Source organism: Cherax quadricarinatus, chromosome 1 (genome assembly GCF_038502225.1).
Source record: "Cherax quadricarinatus isolate ZL_2023a chromosome 1, ASM3850222v1, whole genome shotgun sequence".
Taxonomy (NCBI): Eukaryota; Metazoa; Arthropoda; class Malacostraca; order Decapoda; family Parastacidae; genus Cherax; species Cherax quadricarinatus.
This window is the reverse complement of record NC_091292.1, coordinates 66,679,173-66,699,287: the sequence shown is the minus strand read 5'-3', so window position 1 is coordinate 66,699,287 and position 20,115 is coordinate 66,679,173.

Here is a 20,115-nt window from a genome sequence, read left to right as displayed (position 1 = left end):
TTTTTTTTTTTTTTTACATTTGAAAGCATGTAAATAACTTTGATCTTTGTTTTTATTTTGTTATATTTGAAAATGTGTAAAAAGAATGTAGATCTACTTTTGGAGCACTACGCATGTGAACATAGATATATGTTTGGACAGTTTAAGGGTTAATTGCTCAAACTTTATATTACAAGTCAGATCTTACTCCTAAATTAATATTATATCATAGTTACTACCTGTCCATTTAACTTGGTTTTCCACTACTTGTTTTAGTCCCTTATATATTTTCTCCTTTATTTTAGCTTTAAATAACAACAGTAGGGCCCAGCTTTATGGTGTTTTGCTGTACGGCATTCTGCTAATATGGTCATTTCAAATTAAGACCAAAACTCTCTATACGGCTCCCCCACCTGACTTTCTAATACGATCACCGTGCCCCACTTGGTTTGTTTACATTCTCCGTGAGATCCTTAAGCGCTAAGTCTCTCCATTATGTCAAGAAACTCCAAAATTTCAAGTGTTTTTAAGTTATTTCATATTTTATGTATACAGTGGACCCCCAGTATATGATATTAATCCGTTCCTGAGAGCTCATCGTTTGCCAAAATTATCGGAAGGCGAATTAATTTTCCCCATAAGAAATAATGGAAATCAAATTAATCTGTGCAAGACTCCCAAAAGTACTATGAAAAAAAAGTTTTTCCACATGAAATATTAAGTTTAATGCACACAAACTGAAGAAGACATGCACAGTTAGTAGTACTCTACTAACAATAGAATACATGACACTTACCTTTAATGAAGATCATGTGATGATTGATGGGATGGGAGGAGGGGAGAGTGTCGAAGTTGTTAATGTTTAGAAGGGGAATCCCCTTCCATTAGGACTTGAGGTAGCAAGTCCTTTTCCGGGGTTACTTCCCTTCTTCTTTTAATGCCACCAGGACCAGCTTGAGAGTCACTGGACCTCTGTTGCACAACAAATCTGTCCATAGAGGTCTGTACCTCCCGTTCCTTTAAGATTTGTCTAAAATAGGCCATAACATTGTCATTGTAATAGTCACCAGCACGGCTTGCAATAGCTGTGTTAGGGTGATTTTCATCCATAAAGGTTTGCAGTTCAACCCACTTTGCACACATTTCCTTAATTTTTGAAGTAGGCACAATGGATTCCACAACTGGCATAGGCTTCTCAGGGTTAGCCCCAAACCCTTCAAAATCTTTCTTAATTTCCATACTAATTCTCACCCTTTTTACCACAGGGTTGGCACTAGAAGCTTTCTTGGGGCCCATGGTGACTTATTTTGCAGAAACAAGCACCAAAAACACTGTGATAATATGGAATGTACCGAATGTATGTTTAGATGCGAGCACACTGGCTGGCTTGTAAACACTGGCACACACGGGGCAGTTCAGGCCACAGGTGGATGCGTCCCGGACGAATCGCGTGTGGCGAGTTTTTTTAACGAGTGGCGAGGCAAAATTTTTGCTTTAAAATGTATTGTATACTGGATTTCATGTATACCGATGCCATCATATGCCGGGGGTCCACTGTACAGTGGACCCCTGCATAACGATTTTAATCCGTGCAAGAGGGGTAATTGTTATGCGAAATAATCGGTATGTGAATGAATTTTCCCCATAAGAAATAATGGAAATAAAATTAATCCGTGCAAGACACCCAAAAGTATGAAAAAAAAAATTTTTACCACATGAAATATACATTTTCCCACACACAAAGAGAAGGATACATGCACAATAGTAGAGTAGTACATGCACAGTATATATTGTGCATGTACTAGTCTACTAAATGAAGAATAAATGACACTTACCTTTATTGAAGATGCAGCAATGACTGATGAGACACTGTGTCCTGGGAGTGCCTTTTCCTCCTGAGTACTGTAGGTCCTGTTTGGCATTTTCTTCCAGAACAGGCCTTATCACACTGTGTATGCCACTACGATTCTTAAATCTCTCAAACCAACCTTTGCTGGCTTTAAATTCACCAATATGAGCACTAGTTCCAGGCATTTTTCCCTGTTCACCTGGGTGTTAGTCGACTTGTGTGGGTTGCATCCTGGGAGACAAGATTAAGGACCCCAATGGAAATAAGTTAGACAGTCTTCGATGACACTGACTTTTTTGGGTTATCCTGGGTGGCAAATCCTCTGGGGTTAATTGTTTCTTGGTATTCTCAATAAGCCACACCAACAACGGTGCTACAGCAGCAGCAGCAGCTGACGGTGGAACAGCAGCAACAGACGATGCTACAGCAGCAGCAGACGATGCTACAGCAGCAACAGACGATGTTACAGCAGCAGCAGACGATGCTACAGCAGCAGCAGCAGCAGCTGACGGTGGTACAGCAGCAACAGACGATGCTACAGCAGCAACAGACGATGTTACAGCAGCAGCAGACGATGCTACAGCAGCAGCAGCAGCTGACGGTGGTACAGCAGCAAGACGACGCTACAGCAGCAACAGACGATGTTACAGCAGCAGCAGACGATGCTACAGCAGCAGCAGCAGCTGACAGTGCAGCAGCAGCAGCAGCTGACAGTGCAGCAGCAGCAGCAGCTGTACCACCAATAGTAGCGATGGTTGATTGGGGTTTATTATACAACCTGGCCAGCTCGGAGACACGCACTCCACTTTCATACTTATCAATGATCTTTTTCTTCATCTCTATTGTAATTCTCACCCTTATTGCTGTAGGGTTGGCACTAGAAGCTTTCTTGGGGCCCATGGTCACTTATTTTCCAGAAAAAGCACCGAAAACACTGTAATAATACGAAATATTCCGATTGTATGCTTGGATGTTACCGCGGAGGCTGGCTGGTAAACAATGCCACCGGCGGAACATGTGAGCGTGGCTCAGGCCGCACATTGGACGCGTCTCGGACGAAAATCGGTGAGCGGGTTTTTAAGCGGTATGTGAGGCAAAATTTTGGTGATTAAAGCAAGCGGTATGCGGATTAATCGCTATGTGATGCCATCGGTATGCGGGGGTCCACTGTACTCTGATAGTTATACTTTTGTATACCTGTACCTAAATAAACTTACTGTGCTGGCGTGCAGGTACACATTAAAATCAGTAAGAGTGTCTTATGTTTTGAGACACCATATTAGTAATAATAATAATAATTAATAATAATAATAATCACCGAGTCTCATTGAATGTTGTGTATTACGTTAATATACATATTTTCGTTAATCCATCTATGTTATTTCTTCAAAATTATATAATAAACATGATACATAACATATAAAGATAATAAATACACCCCACAGTAGAATAACATTTTCTCTAGTCCAGCATAAGAGAAAATGTGTTACTGGGGGTAACTGTAGAAAATTATTCCCTTCCTGTGTAAGTAAGTTAGTTTATTCAGGTATACACAAATATAGTTATGTAGATTATCATGCATAGCAGCATATGTGTAAAGTACCTAGGATAACCCAAAAGAGTCAGACAGAGTGACTTATTTCCATTGCCTTTACTCAGAGCATCATTTCTTCTAAAAATGGTGTTACATGAGAATGGGAGTGTTCCTCTTTATTTATTCTACCGTATCAATGTAGAGACAACTTATACACAATGTAACTTGTACACAAACCATACGTGTATGCCTGGCTTGTTTACAAAACTTGCGTTCGCCTGCTTTGTTTATATAACTCTGCGCCTGTCCTCCCTCATGTACTCATTCACTCCCTCTTCCTCTCATTTATTCGTTTTATCTTGTTTACTCACCCCTGACCCTACATTAACCCTTTCAGGGTTTCGGACGTACTAGTACGGCTTACGCACCAGGGTTTTTGACGTACACTAGTACAGTGGACTCCCTAGTTTCGGCAGCATCGACTTTTGTGAAATTCGACTTTTGGCAAGTTTTTTCGGCAAAATTTGGCCTCGAGTTTCGTGATTAGACTTGTGATTCGGCAACCGTCCGGTACCTGTCCGCCCGTTTCTGCGCACACAAAGCTCATCTCCCACGCCATTCACGCTCAGTGTGCCATTGTTTACCAACAAGTGACCCTCACCCCGCGGGTTCATAATCCAATGTTTTTTGTGACTGCAACTGCCAAATAAGTCACCATGGGCCCAAGGAAAGCTAGTGCAAGCTCTTTGGTAAAGAAAGCAAAGAACACGATCCAGAAGGATTTTGAAGGGTTTGAGGCAGACCCTGACCCTGCCGGCCCTCTGCCTGTTGTGGAAGGTGTTGTGGCATTGGGCAAGTCTATGGGGTTTCAGGTGAGTGACGAGGATGTGGAAGAGTTGGTGGAGGACCACAGGAAAGAGCTAACCACTGACGAACTGCAAGAGCTTCAACTGGAACAGCATCAAACCACAGCTGAGGAACTTACTTCAGAGGAGGAGGAAAAGAGAGTGAAGGAGGTGCCTTCTTCGGTGATTAACCCATAAATGGTCCAAACGTATATATATGTTTTTTCAACATTTGATAGTATGTAAAAAAAGTAGAACTTTTTTTTTTTTACATTTGAAAACGTGTAAAAAACTTTGATCTACGTTTTTTTTTTTTTTGTTATATTTGAAAATGTGTAAAAAACGTAGATCTACTTTTGGAGCACTACACATGTGAACGTAGATCTGCTTGGACCGTTTACGGGTTAAGGATGTGTGTTCAAAGTGGAATGAGTTGCAAAGTTTTGTTGAAAAGTATCACCCTGACCAAGCTGAAACAAGCCATATCTGCAACATGTTCAGTGACAAAACCTTGTCCCACTTCAGGCAAATCATAAAGAAATGCCAGAAACAGACCTCTCCAGACAGATATTTTGTGCGACAGGGGTCCAGTGACTCTCAAGTTGTTCCCAGTGGCATTAAAAGAAGGGAAGTAACCCCATTCTCCTTCCAAACAATAGTGTACACCTTCCTCCTATCCCCTCCTCCCATCTTCCATCCACCCAGAAGTCTTCAGTAAAGGTAAGTGTAATGTTGTTATTATTTTTTATATGCATGTACTTGATTTCTGATTGTTTTCAGTATGTAAATCTTTATTTAATTTGAAAAAAAAATTATTTTAATATTTTTGGGTGTCTGGAATGGATTAATTTTATTTTCATTTTTTCTTATGGGGAAAATGATTTGGAGTTTCTTGAATTTCGGCTTTCGGCAAGCTCTCTGGAACGGATTAATCATGAAACTCAGGGGTCCACTGTACGCCTAAATTCTAGCGCCCTCAAATCTGGTGAGAGAAAGCTGATAGGCCTACATATGAAAGAATGGGTCTATGTGGTCAGTGTGCGCAGTATTAAAAAAATCCTGCAGCACACAGTGCATAATGAGAAAAAAAAACTTTGACCGTGTTTTTGGATTAAAACAGTGACTTTACACTGTATTTTCGTATGGTATTTATTGTTGTATTCTAGTTTTCCTGGTCTCATTTTATAGAATGGAGGACATATTACAGAAATTGAGATGATTTTGACTGGTTTTACAATGAAAAGTACCTTGAAATTGAGCTCAAAGTAGCAGAAATGTTCGATTTTTACCAAAGTTCAAAAGTACAGTGGACCCCTGGTATTCGATGGCATCGGTATTCGATAAATCCGGTTTTTGATGCATTTTAACGCAAAAAATTTTCCTCGGTACAGTGGACCCCCGCATAACGATGGCATCACATAGCGATTATTTCACATACCGCTTACTTTAATCGCAAAAATTTTGCCTCACATACCGCTTAAAAACCCGCTTACCGATTTTCGTCCGAGACGCGTCCAATGTGCGGCCTGAGCCACGCTCACATGTTCCGCCGGTGGCATTGTTTACCAGCCAGCCTCCGCGGTAACATCCAAGCATACAATCGGAATATTTCGTATTATTACAGTGTTTTCGGTGCTTTTTCTGGAAAATAAGTGACCATGGGCCCCAAGAAAGCTTCTAGTGCCAACCCTACAGCAATAAGGGTGAGAATTACAATAGAGATGAAGAAAAAGATCATTGATAAGTATGAAAGTGGAGTGCATGTCTCCGAGCTGGCCAGGTTGTATAATAAACCCCAATCAACCATCGCTACTATTGGTGGTACAGCTGCTGCTGCTGCTGCACTGTCAGCTGCTGCTGCTGCTGCACTGTCAGCTGCTGCTGCTGCTGTAGCACCGTTGTTGGTGTGGCTTATTGAGAATACCAAGAAACAATTAACCCCAGAGGATTTGCCACCCAGGATAACCCAAAAAAGTCAGTGTCATCGAAGACTGTCTAACTTATTTCCATTGGGGTCCTTAATCTTGTCTCCCAGGATGCAACCCACACAAGTCGACTAACACCCAGGTGAACAGGGAAAAATGCCTGGAGCTAGTGCTCATATTGGTGAATTTAAAGCCAGCAAAGGTTGGTTTGAGAGATTTAAGAATCGTAGTGGCATACACAGTGTGATAAGGCCTGTTCTGGAAGAAAATGCCAAACAGGACCTACAGTACTCAGGAGGAAAAGGCACTCCCAGGACACAGTGTCTCATCAGTCATTGCTGCATCTTCAATAAAGGTAAGTGTCATTTATTCTTCATTTAGTAGACTAGTACATGCACAATATATACTGTGCATGTACTACTCTACTATTGTGCATGTATCCTTCTCTTTGTGTGTGGGAAAATGTATATTTCATGTAGTAAAATTTTTTTTTTTCATACTTTTGGGTGTCTTGCACGGATTAATTTTATTTCCATTATTTCTTATGGGGAAAATTCATTCACATAACGATTATTTCGCATAACAATTACCCCTCTTGCACGGATTAAAATCGTTAACCGGGGGTCGACTGTATTCGATTGAAAACCCGGTATTCGATACGATTTGTACGAGAGCTGTCCACGTGTGGCCTGAACTGCTCTGTGTGTGCTAGTGTTTACAAGCCAGCCATTGTGCGCGCATCTATGGATACATTCGGTACATTCCATATTATCCATATTATCACTGTGTTTGGTGCTTGTTTCTGCAAAATAAGTCACCATGGGCCCCAAGAAAGCTTCTAGTGCCAACCCTTCGAGAGAAAAGTCGCTAATGACTTATGAAATGAAGAAAGATAATTGCAAAGTACGAAAGTGGAGTGCGTGTGTCGGAGCTGGTCAGGTTGTATAATAAACCCCAATCAACCATCTCTACTATAGTGACCAGGAAAACGGCAATCAAAGAAGCTGTTCTTGCAAAAGGTGCAACTGTGATTACGAAACAGTGACTGCAAGTGTTAGAAAATGTTGAGAGATTGTTACTGGTGTGAATAAATGAAAAACATATAGCAGGAGATAGCATCTCTCAAGCGATCATTTGTGAAAAGGCTAGGCAGTTGCATGACGATTTGGTAAAGAAATTGCCTGCGACTAGTGGTGATGTGAGTGAATTTAAGGCCAGCAAAGGTTGGTTTGAAAGATTTAAGAATCGTAGTGGCATGCATTGTGTGATTAGGCATGGTGAGGCTGCCAGTTATGTTGTGTGACAGAAGTCCAGTGACTCTCAAGCTGGTCCTAGTGGCATTAAAAGAAGAAGGGAAGTAACCCCGGAAAAGGACTTGCTACCTCAAGTCCTAATGGAAGGGGATTCCCCTTCGAAACACTAACACCTCTCCCCTCCTCCCATCCCATCAATCATCACCAGATCTTCATTAAAGGTAAGTGTCAATTATTTTATTGTTATTGTAATTATTCTATTGCATTAAACTTAATATTTCATGTAGTAAAAATTTTTTTTTTCATACTTTTGGGTGTCTTGCACGGATTAATTTGATTTCCATTATTTCTTATGAGGAAAATTGATTCGGTTTTCGATATCGGTATTCGATGAGCTCTCAGGAACGGATTAATATCGAATACTGGGGGTCCACTGTAAACAAATCATGCTAAGTGTCCAATACACATCAACTGGTGAGTCTAATATTCTTTCACAAATGTGCTATTATTATTTATACCATTTCTTCACTAATGCAGTAGACTGCATTAAGAGGGGCCTGAGGACGTGACTAATAAACAGAGGAAGTGTTATTTTAGTGCCAGGAAAGTCTTGTTTATTCTGGACCCTATTTGGAAATTGGCATCTTTTGAAATTTGTGTGAAATTGGCAAAATTGCTAAATTCTGACCACTGTATTGGATAGTTGAAATCGGTAAATGGGTGGTTTCTTGTACTCATTCAATAGAAAAAATGGAGTTCTAGCGAAATAGTTATGATTTTTGTCGACTAGTGCACTGGAATTGGCCGAAAATAGGGCTCAAAGTGGGCAAAATTGCCGATTCATAAACATCGTCGAGACCACTAACTTTGCGAGAGCATAATTCCGTAAGTTTTCCATAAAATTTCGTACTTTTGGTGTCATTTTGATCGGGAAAAGATTCTCTATCTCTTCATAAGAAAAAAATAATTTCTTTTTTTTTTTTTTGAAATCTGGGCGACCCTGAGAACAAGTCTGGGAGAGGGCCTGGGGACCCTGAAAGGGTTAAGACTACAAATATTTTAAGGTAAGTAATGAGTGAACTGTATATGCATTTTATTGCTCTGGGACGCTTAAATGTCATAGAATATTGTGTGGGTGGAATGGCCTGGTATGGTAGCCTGGCTGGCTACCATACATACCACACTTGATTTCTTACAATAAATACTACTCATCTCACCCTAGATTAAGACTACAAATATTTTAAGGTAAGTAATGAGCGTACTATATGTGTATTTTACTTTTTTATTGTTTTTTAATGCTAGCTTAATATATGTTAGTGTAAAGTTGTTATGTAGTATTTATGTGCATTTATAAGTGAAAAAAAAGGGTGTTTCACTTTACGGCGATTTCCTCTTTACAGCAGTAGCCTGGAACCTAACCTGCCATAAAGTGGGGTCCTACTGTACCTTAGTTCATATATTTACATTTGTTAAAATAATAAAGGTGCTATTTTCAGGTGCTAAAATGTAATACTTTCATTATTTTACTATTATATTTCCTAGCTCCTTTAATTGATTACCACTTTATTTGTTTACCACTACAGTAGGGCCCCACTTTATGGCGTTTCGCTAATACGATCATTTCAAATTATGACCAAAACTATATGGCTCCCCTCACCTGACTTTCTAATATGGTCACTGTGCCCCACCCGGTTTGTTTACATTCTCTGTGAGATCCGTAAGCACTAAGTCTCTCCATTATGTTTGGAAACTCCAAAATTTCAAGTGTTTTTTAAAGTTATTTCATATTTTATATATACTCTGATAATTATACTTATGCATATCTGTACCTAAATAAACTTATACACTGTGCTGGCATGCAGGTACATATTAAAATCAGTGAGAGTGTCTTATGTCTCGAGACACCATATTAGTAATGATAATATTAATAATAATAATAATCACCGAGTCTCATTAAATGTTGTATATTATGTTAATATACAGTGGAACCTCTGCTTATGAGTGCATCCATGTGTAAGTTTTTCAGATACGAGCAGCTGCTCAGTCGATTTTTTGCTTCCAGACGCGAGCAAAATTTCCAGATGTGAGCAGGCCTCCAGGGAGGTTAATTAACACTGGTGAGGGGGCTCTTGCTCTTGATCTAGAGAATTGGATCTAAGTTGTTTGTTGGACTATCTTATTGAAACTTGGGCATGTATGAGGAAAAGATGCTTCTTATTGTACACCAAAAATGAAAGAAATCGGACGATAAATAACGGAATTCACTTCTCAGCCATTAGCCTCCCCTTAGCGGTATATTTTCGTTTCATTTGGTCTCATGTAATAGAATGGAAGATATACTACAAAAATAAATATGATTTTAATTGGTTTCACAAAGAAAAGTACCTTGAAATTAAGCTCAAAATAGCAGAAATATTCGATTCTTTGGTGACACCAGTGGCAGACATCGTGAGGTAGCAGTGGCAGACAACATGAAGCAACAGTGGCAGACATCATGAGGCAGCAGTGGCAGATGACATGAAGCAGCAGTGGCAGACATCATGAGGTAGCAGTGGTAGACAACATGAAGCAGCAGTGGCAGACATCATGAGGTAGCAGTGGCAGACAACATGAAGCAGCAGTGGCAGACAACATGAAGTAGCAGTGACAGACATCATGAGATAGCAGTGGCAGACAGCATGAAGCAGCAGTGGCAGACATCATAAGATAGCAGTGGCAGACAACATGAAGCAGCAGTGGCAAAGTGTAGCATTAAGAGTGTAGCAATTAAGTGTAGCATTAAGAGTGTAGCAGTTAAGTGTAGCAATTAAGTGTTGCATTAAGAGTGTAGCAATTAAGCGTAGCATTAAGAGTGTAGCAATTAAGTGTAGCATTAAGAGTGTAGCAATTAGTGTAGCATTAACCCTTTGACTGTTTCCGACGTATAAATACGTCTTACGAGCCAATGTTTCTGACGTATTTATACGCATAAATTCTAGCAGCTTCAAATCAAGCAGGAGAAAGCTGGTAGGCCCACATGTGAGAGAATGGGTCTCCATGGTCAGTGTGCACCATATAAAAAAAATCGGGGAGCCAGTGGTGCATTGTGGGAATGCCATTTCAGTTGTCCTTTTTCAGCATGTCTAGCGGTAAGAAATATGTGATTCCCCAGCAAATCTGGGACTCTTCTCTTCCCAAGTGATGCTCTAACACAGATGGAAGTGTCAGTGAAGATCAATTTCATGATTTGGAGGAGTTTGAGACCAAAAGCAATGGAGGAGGAGGAGGGGGAGGAGGGGAGGAAGAGGAGGAGGAGGAGGAGGAGGAGGAGGAGGAGGGAAGGAAGAGGAGGAGGAGGAGGAGGAGGAGGAGGAGGAGAAGAGGAGGAGGAGGAGGAGGAAGAAGAAGAAGATGTAATAATATTGTTCCCTTGAAGCAAGAAAAAAAAAAGTCCACCCCATGACAGTGACAAGATAAGGGGAGATAACATCTGATAAGAGCTGACTTTGATGAGCGTAAACGAGGGTAATATTACATGACCATCGCCCTCCCTTTGTTTTTGCTGGTACACAAACATTTCTGTCTGTCTATTTGTCTGTCTGTCAAGCTCCCTGTTTGTCCATCTAGCTCTCTGTCTCAGAGAGAGCCACAAGACTGTGTCATCACGTTTACTCACATCTTCAAGCAGAGTATAGCACTTTGTCTAGATTTCTTGGGTTATCCTAGGTAATTTACACTATGTATACTTGTATTTATGTGTACCTGTGAGACAGAGATAGGCAGACAGATAGAAAGAGAGACAGATTGAAAGATATAGAATAAGGGAGAAAGATAATTAGATAGAATGGAGGAGGGGAAGCAGGATCCGACCCCATTGTTTTGACAGGTGGGAGGGGGAGTGAGTAATGAGACAATATGTCACTTTGACAGCTGCCGACTTCTGACTCGAAACAATTATATGCCACACACTTGCACACAAGACAAGGAGGAGGAGAAGGAGGAGGAGAAGGAGGAGGAGAAGGAGAAGGAGAAGGAGAAGGAGAAGGAGGAGGAGGAGGAGGAGGAGGAGGAGGAGGAGTAGGAGGAGGAGGAGGAGGAGAAGGAGGAGGAGGAGAAGGAGAAGGAGAAGGAGGAGGAGAAGAAGGAGAAGGAGGAGGAGGAGGAGGAGGAGGAGGAGAAGGAGGAGGAGGAGAAGGAGGAGGAGGAGAAGGAGGAGGAGGAGAAGGAGGAGAAGGAGGAGGAGGAGAAGGAGGAGGAGGAGGAGAAGAAGAAGGAGGAGGAGGAGGATGATTGTTTGTTTGTTTTTGTAAACAAGTTTTGTAAACAATATATTGATAATTATGTTTGTGTGCTTATTGTGTTGTATACAACGAGTGTATATATATACATTGCACCTTACTTTGGTCTCATAGGCCACATAAGTTATGTGAAAAAATAAAATAGTGAAAAAAACAAAAAAACCTTCAAATACAAGTAAACTAAAGTTTACCGGGTGAGCGGCAGTCGCCGCTGTTGCCATACGCGGCTCATTTTCTGCAAACTTCACGGCTCTATATCTCAGTAAGTACCGATGGCAAAAATTTTTTTTTTTGGACTAAAACACTCAGAAAAATAATCTTAACATTTTCATAAGAAAAAATAATTTTTTTTTTGAATATTTGGCAACATAGAATGACAGTTTCAGAGAGGGGCCTGAAACAGTCAAAGGGTTAAGAGTGTAGCAATTAAGTGTAGCATTAAGAGTGTAGCAATTAAGCATAGCATTAAGAGTGTAGCAATAAAGTGTAGCATTAAGAGTGTAGCAGTTAAGCGTAGCATTAAGAGTGTAGCAATTAAGTGAAGCATTAACCCTTTCAAGGTCCGTGCTGTAGATCTACGGCTTTACGTTCTGGGTCCAAACCATAGATATACGCCAAAATTCTAGCGGCGTCAAATTTAGCGCGAAAAGGCTGGTAGGCCTACATGTGAGAGAATGGGTCTGCATGGTGTGTGTGCCATAAAAAAAAATTCTAGGCACCTACATAGCATTGTGGGAACGATGGCTCAGTTACCTTTGTTCACCATGCCTCGTCACAAGGCAGCTCTCATTCCAAGAAAAATTGGGACTCTCCTCTTCCTATCTGATAGTTCTGACTCTGATGGAAGTGGAAATGAAGACGAATTTTTTGGCTTTGATCAGTTAGTGACCGAAAGGAATGACCAGGATATCAATAATAGTGCAGAAAACCCTAACGATCCTCAACCTTCTACCTCTGGTGTGGGCACGCCTCAGTCACGTTCAGTTGTACCTCATCGCAAGAGAAAACTATTATTTTTGCATGGCCAGGCCTCTGACTTCAGTAATGATGATGATAGTGACGTGGATTGTGATTTTATTGCTCTTGACGATTATTCGAGTAGTGATAGTGAGGAAACATATTCACCAGTGAAGCTTCGGTATACATGTATACACCGCCGCATGCGCTCGGGTAGTGTTCCCTATGCAGTGCCCAGGGGATTGAGTACATCCTGGACTACATCCCGTGGCCCTACACCAGGAATAGACAGTGAAAGTGAGGATGATGTGGCTACACTTGGCATGGATAGACCACAGGCATCAGTAGGTGGTGGTGGTGGTGATGGCAGTGCCACGGCCATGCATGACCCGCCAGCCCAGGCTGGGACCCCGCTGCTGACTCCTCAGTTCAAAGACAAAGCGGAGCATCAGCCACCAGCCCACCACAAACACAACTACCAGCACAACCAGCTTATGATGTCCAGTATCCACCAACAAACCGTATCTGGGATTGGCAGCAAAATCCCAATTTTGTTCCCAAGCTCCACCAGTTTGATGACTCAAAGTGGAATTCTAGCTACTTGTCCCCTTGGAAACACTGCAAATGACCTGGAATTCTTGGAACTATTCTTTGACTAGCCCTTGAGGGAAACTATTGTCAGGGAAAGTAACAAGTATTTTGAGTACACCATGGCAAATACGATCATATCACCACAGTCAAGACTACACCGGAGGAAAGAGACAACTGTTGCAGAAATGTATTTGCTTTTTGCAACAATAATGCTTATGCCTCATGTCTATAAGCATAATATAAAATCATACTGGTCCAGAGATCGGCTAATTTATACCCCGGTTTTCAGTGAAATCATCCCAGTGAACAGGTTTACCTTACTGTTACGTATGTTGCACTTCTCTGATAAAACCAGGCCTGACAGAAGTGACAAGTTATACAAGATTAGAAATGTTTTTTATGTATCTGAAACAAAAGTTCAACATGTACTTTTATCCATTCAAGAATGTTGGACTTGACGAGTCTTTGATTTTGTTCAAAGATAGACTGTCGTTCAAACAGTATATACCGAGCAAGAGGAAATACTTTGGTATAAAACTATTTGTACTCTGTGACTGTGACAGTGGCCTGGTATTGCATATTGTTGTATACACGGGAAGTAAAACATTGAAAGATACCAGGATGTTATTGGGTATCTCAGGTGACATAGTGAGAAGCATGATGGCACCTTATCTTGGTAAGGGGCATACATTATATACTGATAACTGGTACACAAGCCCTTTACTCAGTGATTTCTTGCGAGTGAACGAGACAGATGTGTGTGCCACAGTGTGTTCTAATCATAAACATATGCCCAGGTTCAGCACAGGCACTCGTGGTGAAGAGGTGCAGGTGTTTACTGCCAATGTCATCATGGCATTACGATGGCATGACAAACGAGATGTCACATTGTTGACAACCATTCACCGTAATGAAATGCAAGACAGTGGCAAAGTTGGTCGAGTGACTAATGAACGTATTCAAAAACCAGTGACAGTGATTGATTATACACAAAACATGCGCTTGGTTGACAAATGTGACATGCAGATTGGCTTTGTTGATTGTGTTCGTAAGAGTTACAAGTGGTACATGAAACTTTTCTTCCATCTCATGGACATTTCAATGCTCAATGCATATAATATGTACCAAGTGAAGACTGGCAACAGACCACCATATGGTGAATTTTGTTTGTCTGTTGTCAGACAACTCATAATGAAGTACCAGGTAACAACACCTGCTATACAAAACCGTCCTCGAGCTCCTCAGGATATACCCAAGTGTTTGAGGAGGGAAGGTGATCACTTCATAATACAGCTTCCTGCAACTAAGAAGAAATTTGCTCAGAAGAGATGTGTTGTCTGTGCACAAACAAAATGACTGCAACAAAGGCGCAAAGACACTGGGTTTATTTGTGAGGAATGTAAGGTACCTCTGTGCATGGTGCCTTGTTTCAAGGAGTTCCACAAGCTGCAGCAGTTCTAAAAGCATGTCCAGTGATTGTACATATGTAAATATATGATAGAACATTAGTACACCTACCCTCCTACTTACAACCTGCTCGACATATGTCCACTCGACTTACGACCGTGCATCTGGCAGCTGGGCTGGGCTGGCTGATGCACACAGCTGTACAATATTTGACGATACTCGTGGCGGCAATGCGTCATGCAGGCAGCATCAGTTTGAGTAACGCTGCTCTATCAGCAGCATCATACTGTATTAACTGTACTAACTGGACAGTAAATTTCACCATGGCCCCTAAGATGAAGTCTGAATCTTGGACTGGAGATTGTGGCAAGAAAGGCTCTTACTCTCGAACTCTCTATTTGTTTTCACTGTTGCACATAAACCTGTCTGTATCTGTCTGCCTGTATATCTGTGTCTGTCTGTATCTCTGTGTGTCTTTATCTGTCTACCTGTGTGTCTTTCTGTCTACCTGTGTGTCTGTCTTTCTGTCTACCTGTGTCTGTCTACCTGTGTGTCTGTCTTTCTACATACGTGTGTCTGTCTGTCTGTCTTTCTGTCTGCTTGTCTGTCTCAGAGCCACTCATTAAGAGTGTAATTGGTCTTGAAGATGCCATGTTAATAATGATAATAACACAATAATAATCACTGAGGTGCATTAAATGTGTATAAAACGTTAATATAGCATTTTGCTTAATCCATCTATGATTTTTTTTTCAAAATTATATAATAAACATGCTACATAACATACAAACTTATAAATTAACAAATATGAGATGTTTTTCTGGTCTGCTTGACAGAGTGAACAAAAACCATTCGTGTCCAGGCTGGTAACAACAACAACGTTTGTTTACATAACTTGTGAGCCTTCTACCCTCTCATTCTCTCTCTCGTTTATTCATTTATTCTTGTTTATTCACCTTTCACTCTACATTAAGACTACAGATATTTTAAGGTAAGTGATGAGTGGACACGATTATTATATATATTATAGTTTAATAGTAATATTATTATTAATATTAGTACATATGTATTATTGTAATAATAATAATAATAATTATCATTAATATTATTAATTTAGGGCACTGGAGCACAGATCCATTGTATAGCACTTTGGATTTTTTGGGTTATCCTAGGAAATTTATACTATGTATGATCACTTCACTTACGTTGTACCTGTGTGTGAGAGAGAGAGAGAGAAAGAAAGAGAGATGCAGAGAAAGAGATACAGATACAGAGAGAGAGAGAGCCACATTCAGTCAGCCAACCAACCAACCAACCACCCACCCACCCGGCCAGCCAGCCAGCCAGCCAGCCGGATACGTGTTACACATGTTCCAGAGTTGTTTCTCTTTACTTAGGGTATAGGTTATACTACATTCTGGCAGGATGACACTACCAGTGGTATTCTCCATTCCACTGTGTCGACATTACATAAAGATAACAGTAACATATGATACTGTATGCGATGTAAAATTTACAATACAGTTCACTACCATGTATACAGTAGGGCCCCACTTATACGCCGGGTTAGGTTCCAGGCTGTCGCCGGAAAGCAGACATCGCCGGAAGGCAGAACGCAATTTTTTTCCATTTATAAATGCATATAAATGCCAGACAACAAGTTTACACTAAATTATATTAAGTTAGTAATAGAACTAGGCATTAAAAACACACAAAGTAAAATTCATTCACAGTAAATTCATTACTTATCTTAAAGTATTTGTAATCTTAATGTAGGGAGAGGGGTGAGTAGTACTTATTTGTAGGAAGTCAGGTGCAGGTAGCCCAGGTGTAGGTAGCACTGGCTCCCGTCTCATACTTAATACGATATTTAAAACATCCCAGAGAGGTAAAATACACATACAGAAAACTCATTATTTACCTTAAAATATGTGTAGTCTTAATATAGGAAGAGAGGTGAGTAGTATTTATTTGTAGGAAGTCAATGTAGGTAGCCGGTAGGTGTAGCCCGCCTGGGCTACCTACACTGTGGGCCAGAGCCATATTATTAACATCGACATACCTTGTTCACTGAATTTAATAATTTCTAACAACTACCTTTAGATGCCATCATAAACGAAGGTAGAAGTAATGAATAATTCATGCCGAAAATTGTAAACAAAAACAGAGTGAGGGAGTGGCTGGACCAAACGCAGATTCATACACGTTTTCTCTGATGGCTGAGCAGAGAAAACGTAATGTTGTCCTTCCACCCTGCTACTACACAGGTCCACAAGTATTATTATCAGAGCACACATAAAATATGCAATAAATGCCAGACAACAAGTTTACACTAACTTATATTAAGTTAGCAATAGAAATATGCATTAAAAACACAATAAAAGGTAAGATACACACAGAGTACACTTATTACTTACCTTAAAATATTAATATTAATGTGTGAGAGGTGAGTGGCAGGGTGTTCATTGAATAAAATCAGAATGGCACGCCATCATCCTCTAAAGCAAGAGGCTTACGGCTTCTCTTTTTATCACAGCTTACCTTAGACGCCATCTTCAATGAGAGCCAACTAGTTAACGAAAGAGTAAACGAGAGAGAGAACAAGATACAGAGTTCAGACAATGTAAGAACACAAACTGAACAGGTAGTTGACGATCACTTGGTCATGCGAAATAAATGCTTATTAATGTGTGTCAACTTTTAGCTCATTCACGTACGTTTGTAAGAGTTTGTAAAACATTTACCTCAATATTTTTTTATTATAATAATTACCTCACATTACAAATACTCTTACATTGTGTACAAGTTGTACAAGTTAGTTCAGAATAAACAAACAGCAACACACCATTTTTAGAGTGAATGAAGATAATAATAATAATAATATTATTATTATTATTATTATTATTATTATTATAAAAAGCACTAAACCCACAAGGGCTGTGAATTGTTATATGTAGAGTAAAGGCATATGAAAAGAATATTTTTCTACAGTTACCCCCCAGTGTTTGACTAAAGAAAACATAATTCTTCCGACACTACCTACACAGCTGCATTGTGAACAAATCTCATATTTACATCAATTTTTATTCTGTGAGTGTATGTATCATGTTTACATGCTATGTAATGGGTTTCGTATATAATTTTGAGGAAAATATCATAGATCGATTAATGAAAATGCCTATATTGATGTAAAATAAGACATTTAGTGTCCCCAAGAGTGATTTTTATTACGTAGTATTGGCGTCATGAGTAGTGAGAGACTTAGCGATTTTAATGTGTACCTTTAGTATATTTAGGTACAGGTATACATAAGCATAATTATCAGAGTACATATAAAATATGCAGTAACTTTAAAACACTTGAAATTTTGTAAAGTTTCCTGACATAATAGATGTGGTCATGGAAAATGTAAACAAACCGGGTGGGGGGCGCTGTATTTGAAAGACCGCTTGCATTATAGCAAATTTTGGTCATAATTTGACATAGCCGTATTAGAGGAACGCCATAAGGCAAAATGCCGTAAAGCGGGGCCTTACTGTATACATTATATACAGTACTGTACTACATAAATAATTAAAACAACAGAAGTAAATTATGGTAAAAAGAATGAAATAATGTTTGTACATTACATTACAGTACTATGTAGGTAGTTTATATAGGAAAGGTTTGACATTATGCCCTACCCAGTATGTCGGCAATTTTCAAAGGTTCGACTTGCGTCCATTTTGATTATGACCGGTTGGTCGGAACCAAGCTTGGTCGTAAATTGGATGGTACCTGTATTATACAAGATTTGTGCATGTTTATTGTAATACAGTGGGCCCCCGCCTAATGATATTAATCCGTTCCTGAGAGCTCAACTTTAGGCGAAACTATTGTTACCCAAATTAATTTTCCCCGTAAGAAATAATGGAAATCAAATTAATCCATTCAAAACAAATTCTGGCCACAAAATAGAGCGAAACACCAACGTCAAAGACCTGGGAGTGATCATGTCGGAGGATCTCAACTTTAAGGACCATAACATTGTATCAATCGCATCTGCTAGAAAAATGACAGGATGGATAATGAGAACCTTCAAAACTAGGGATGCCAAGCCCATGATGACACTCTTCAGGTCACTTGTTCTATCTAGGCTGGAATATTGCTGCACACTAACAGCACCTTTCAAGGCAGGTGAAATTGCTGACCTAGAAAATGTACAGAGAACCTTCACGGTGCGCATAACGGAGATAAAACACCTCAGTTATTGGGAGCGCTTGAGGTTCCTGAACCTGTATTCCCTGGAACGCAGGCGGGAGAGATACATGACTATATACACCTGGAAAATCCTAGAGGGACTAGTACCGAACTTGCACACGAAAATCACTCACTATGAAAGCAAAAGACTTGGCAGACGATGCAACATCCCCCCAATGAAAAGCAGGGGTGTCACTAGCACGTTAAGAGACCATACAATAAGTGTCAGGGGCCCGAGACTGTTCAACTGCCTCCCAGCATACATAAGGGGGATTACCAACAGACCCCTGGCAGTCTTCAAACTGGCACTGGACAAGCACCTAAAGTCGGTTCCTGATCAGCCGGGCTGTGGCTCGTACGTTGGTTTGCGTGCAGCCAGCAGTAACAGCCTGGTTAATCAGTATCTGATCCACCAGGAGGCCTGGTCACAGACCAGGCCGCGGGGGCGTTGACCCCCGGAACTCTCTCCAGGTAAACTCCAGGTAATTCCTGACACCCCAAAGTATGAAAAAAAAAATTTTACCACATGAAATATTAATTTTAATACACACAAACTGAAGAAGACCTGTACAATTACATGACACACCTTTATTGAAGATCTGGTGATGATTGATGGGATGGGAGGAGGGGAGAGTGTGGATGGTTTTAATGTTTAGAAGGGGAATCCCCTTCCATTAGGACTTGAGGTGTCAAGTCCTTTTCCGGAGTTACTTCTCTTCTTCTTTTAATGCCACTAGGACCAGCTTGAGAGTCACTGGACCTCTGTCGCACAACATATCTGTGAATAGAGGCCTGTACCTCGCGTTCCTTTATGACATTCCTAAAGTGTTTCACAACATTGTCAGTGTAATAATCACCAGCATGGCTTGCAATAGCTGTGTGAGGGTGATTTTCATAAAAAAAGGTTTGCACTTTAAGCCACATTGCACACATTTCCTTGATCTTTGAAGTAGGCAACTTCCTCAGTTTCTCTTTCCCCTCCTCTGGAGCAGTTTCCTCAGGTCTGGCCTCTTGCTGTTGAAGATGATCTTGCAGCTCATCAGTGGTTAGTTCTTCATTGTCCTCCTCCACCAACTCTTCCACATCCTCCCCACTAACCTCCAACCCCAAGGGCTTCCCCAATGCCACAATTGATTCCACAACTGGCATAGGCTTCTCAGGGTTAGCCTCAAATCCTTCAAAATCCCTTTTGTCTACACATTCTGGCTACAGTTTCTTCCAAGCAGAGTTCAAGGTCCTCTTAGTCACTTCCTCCCAGG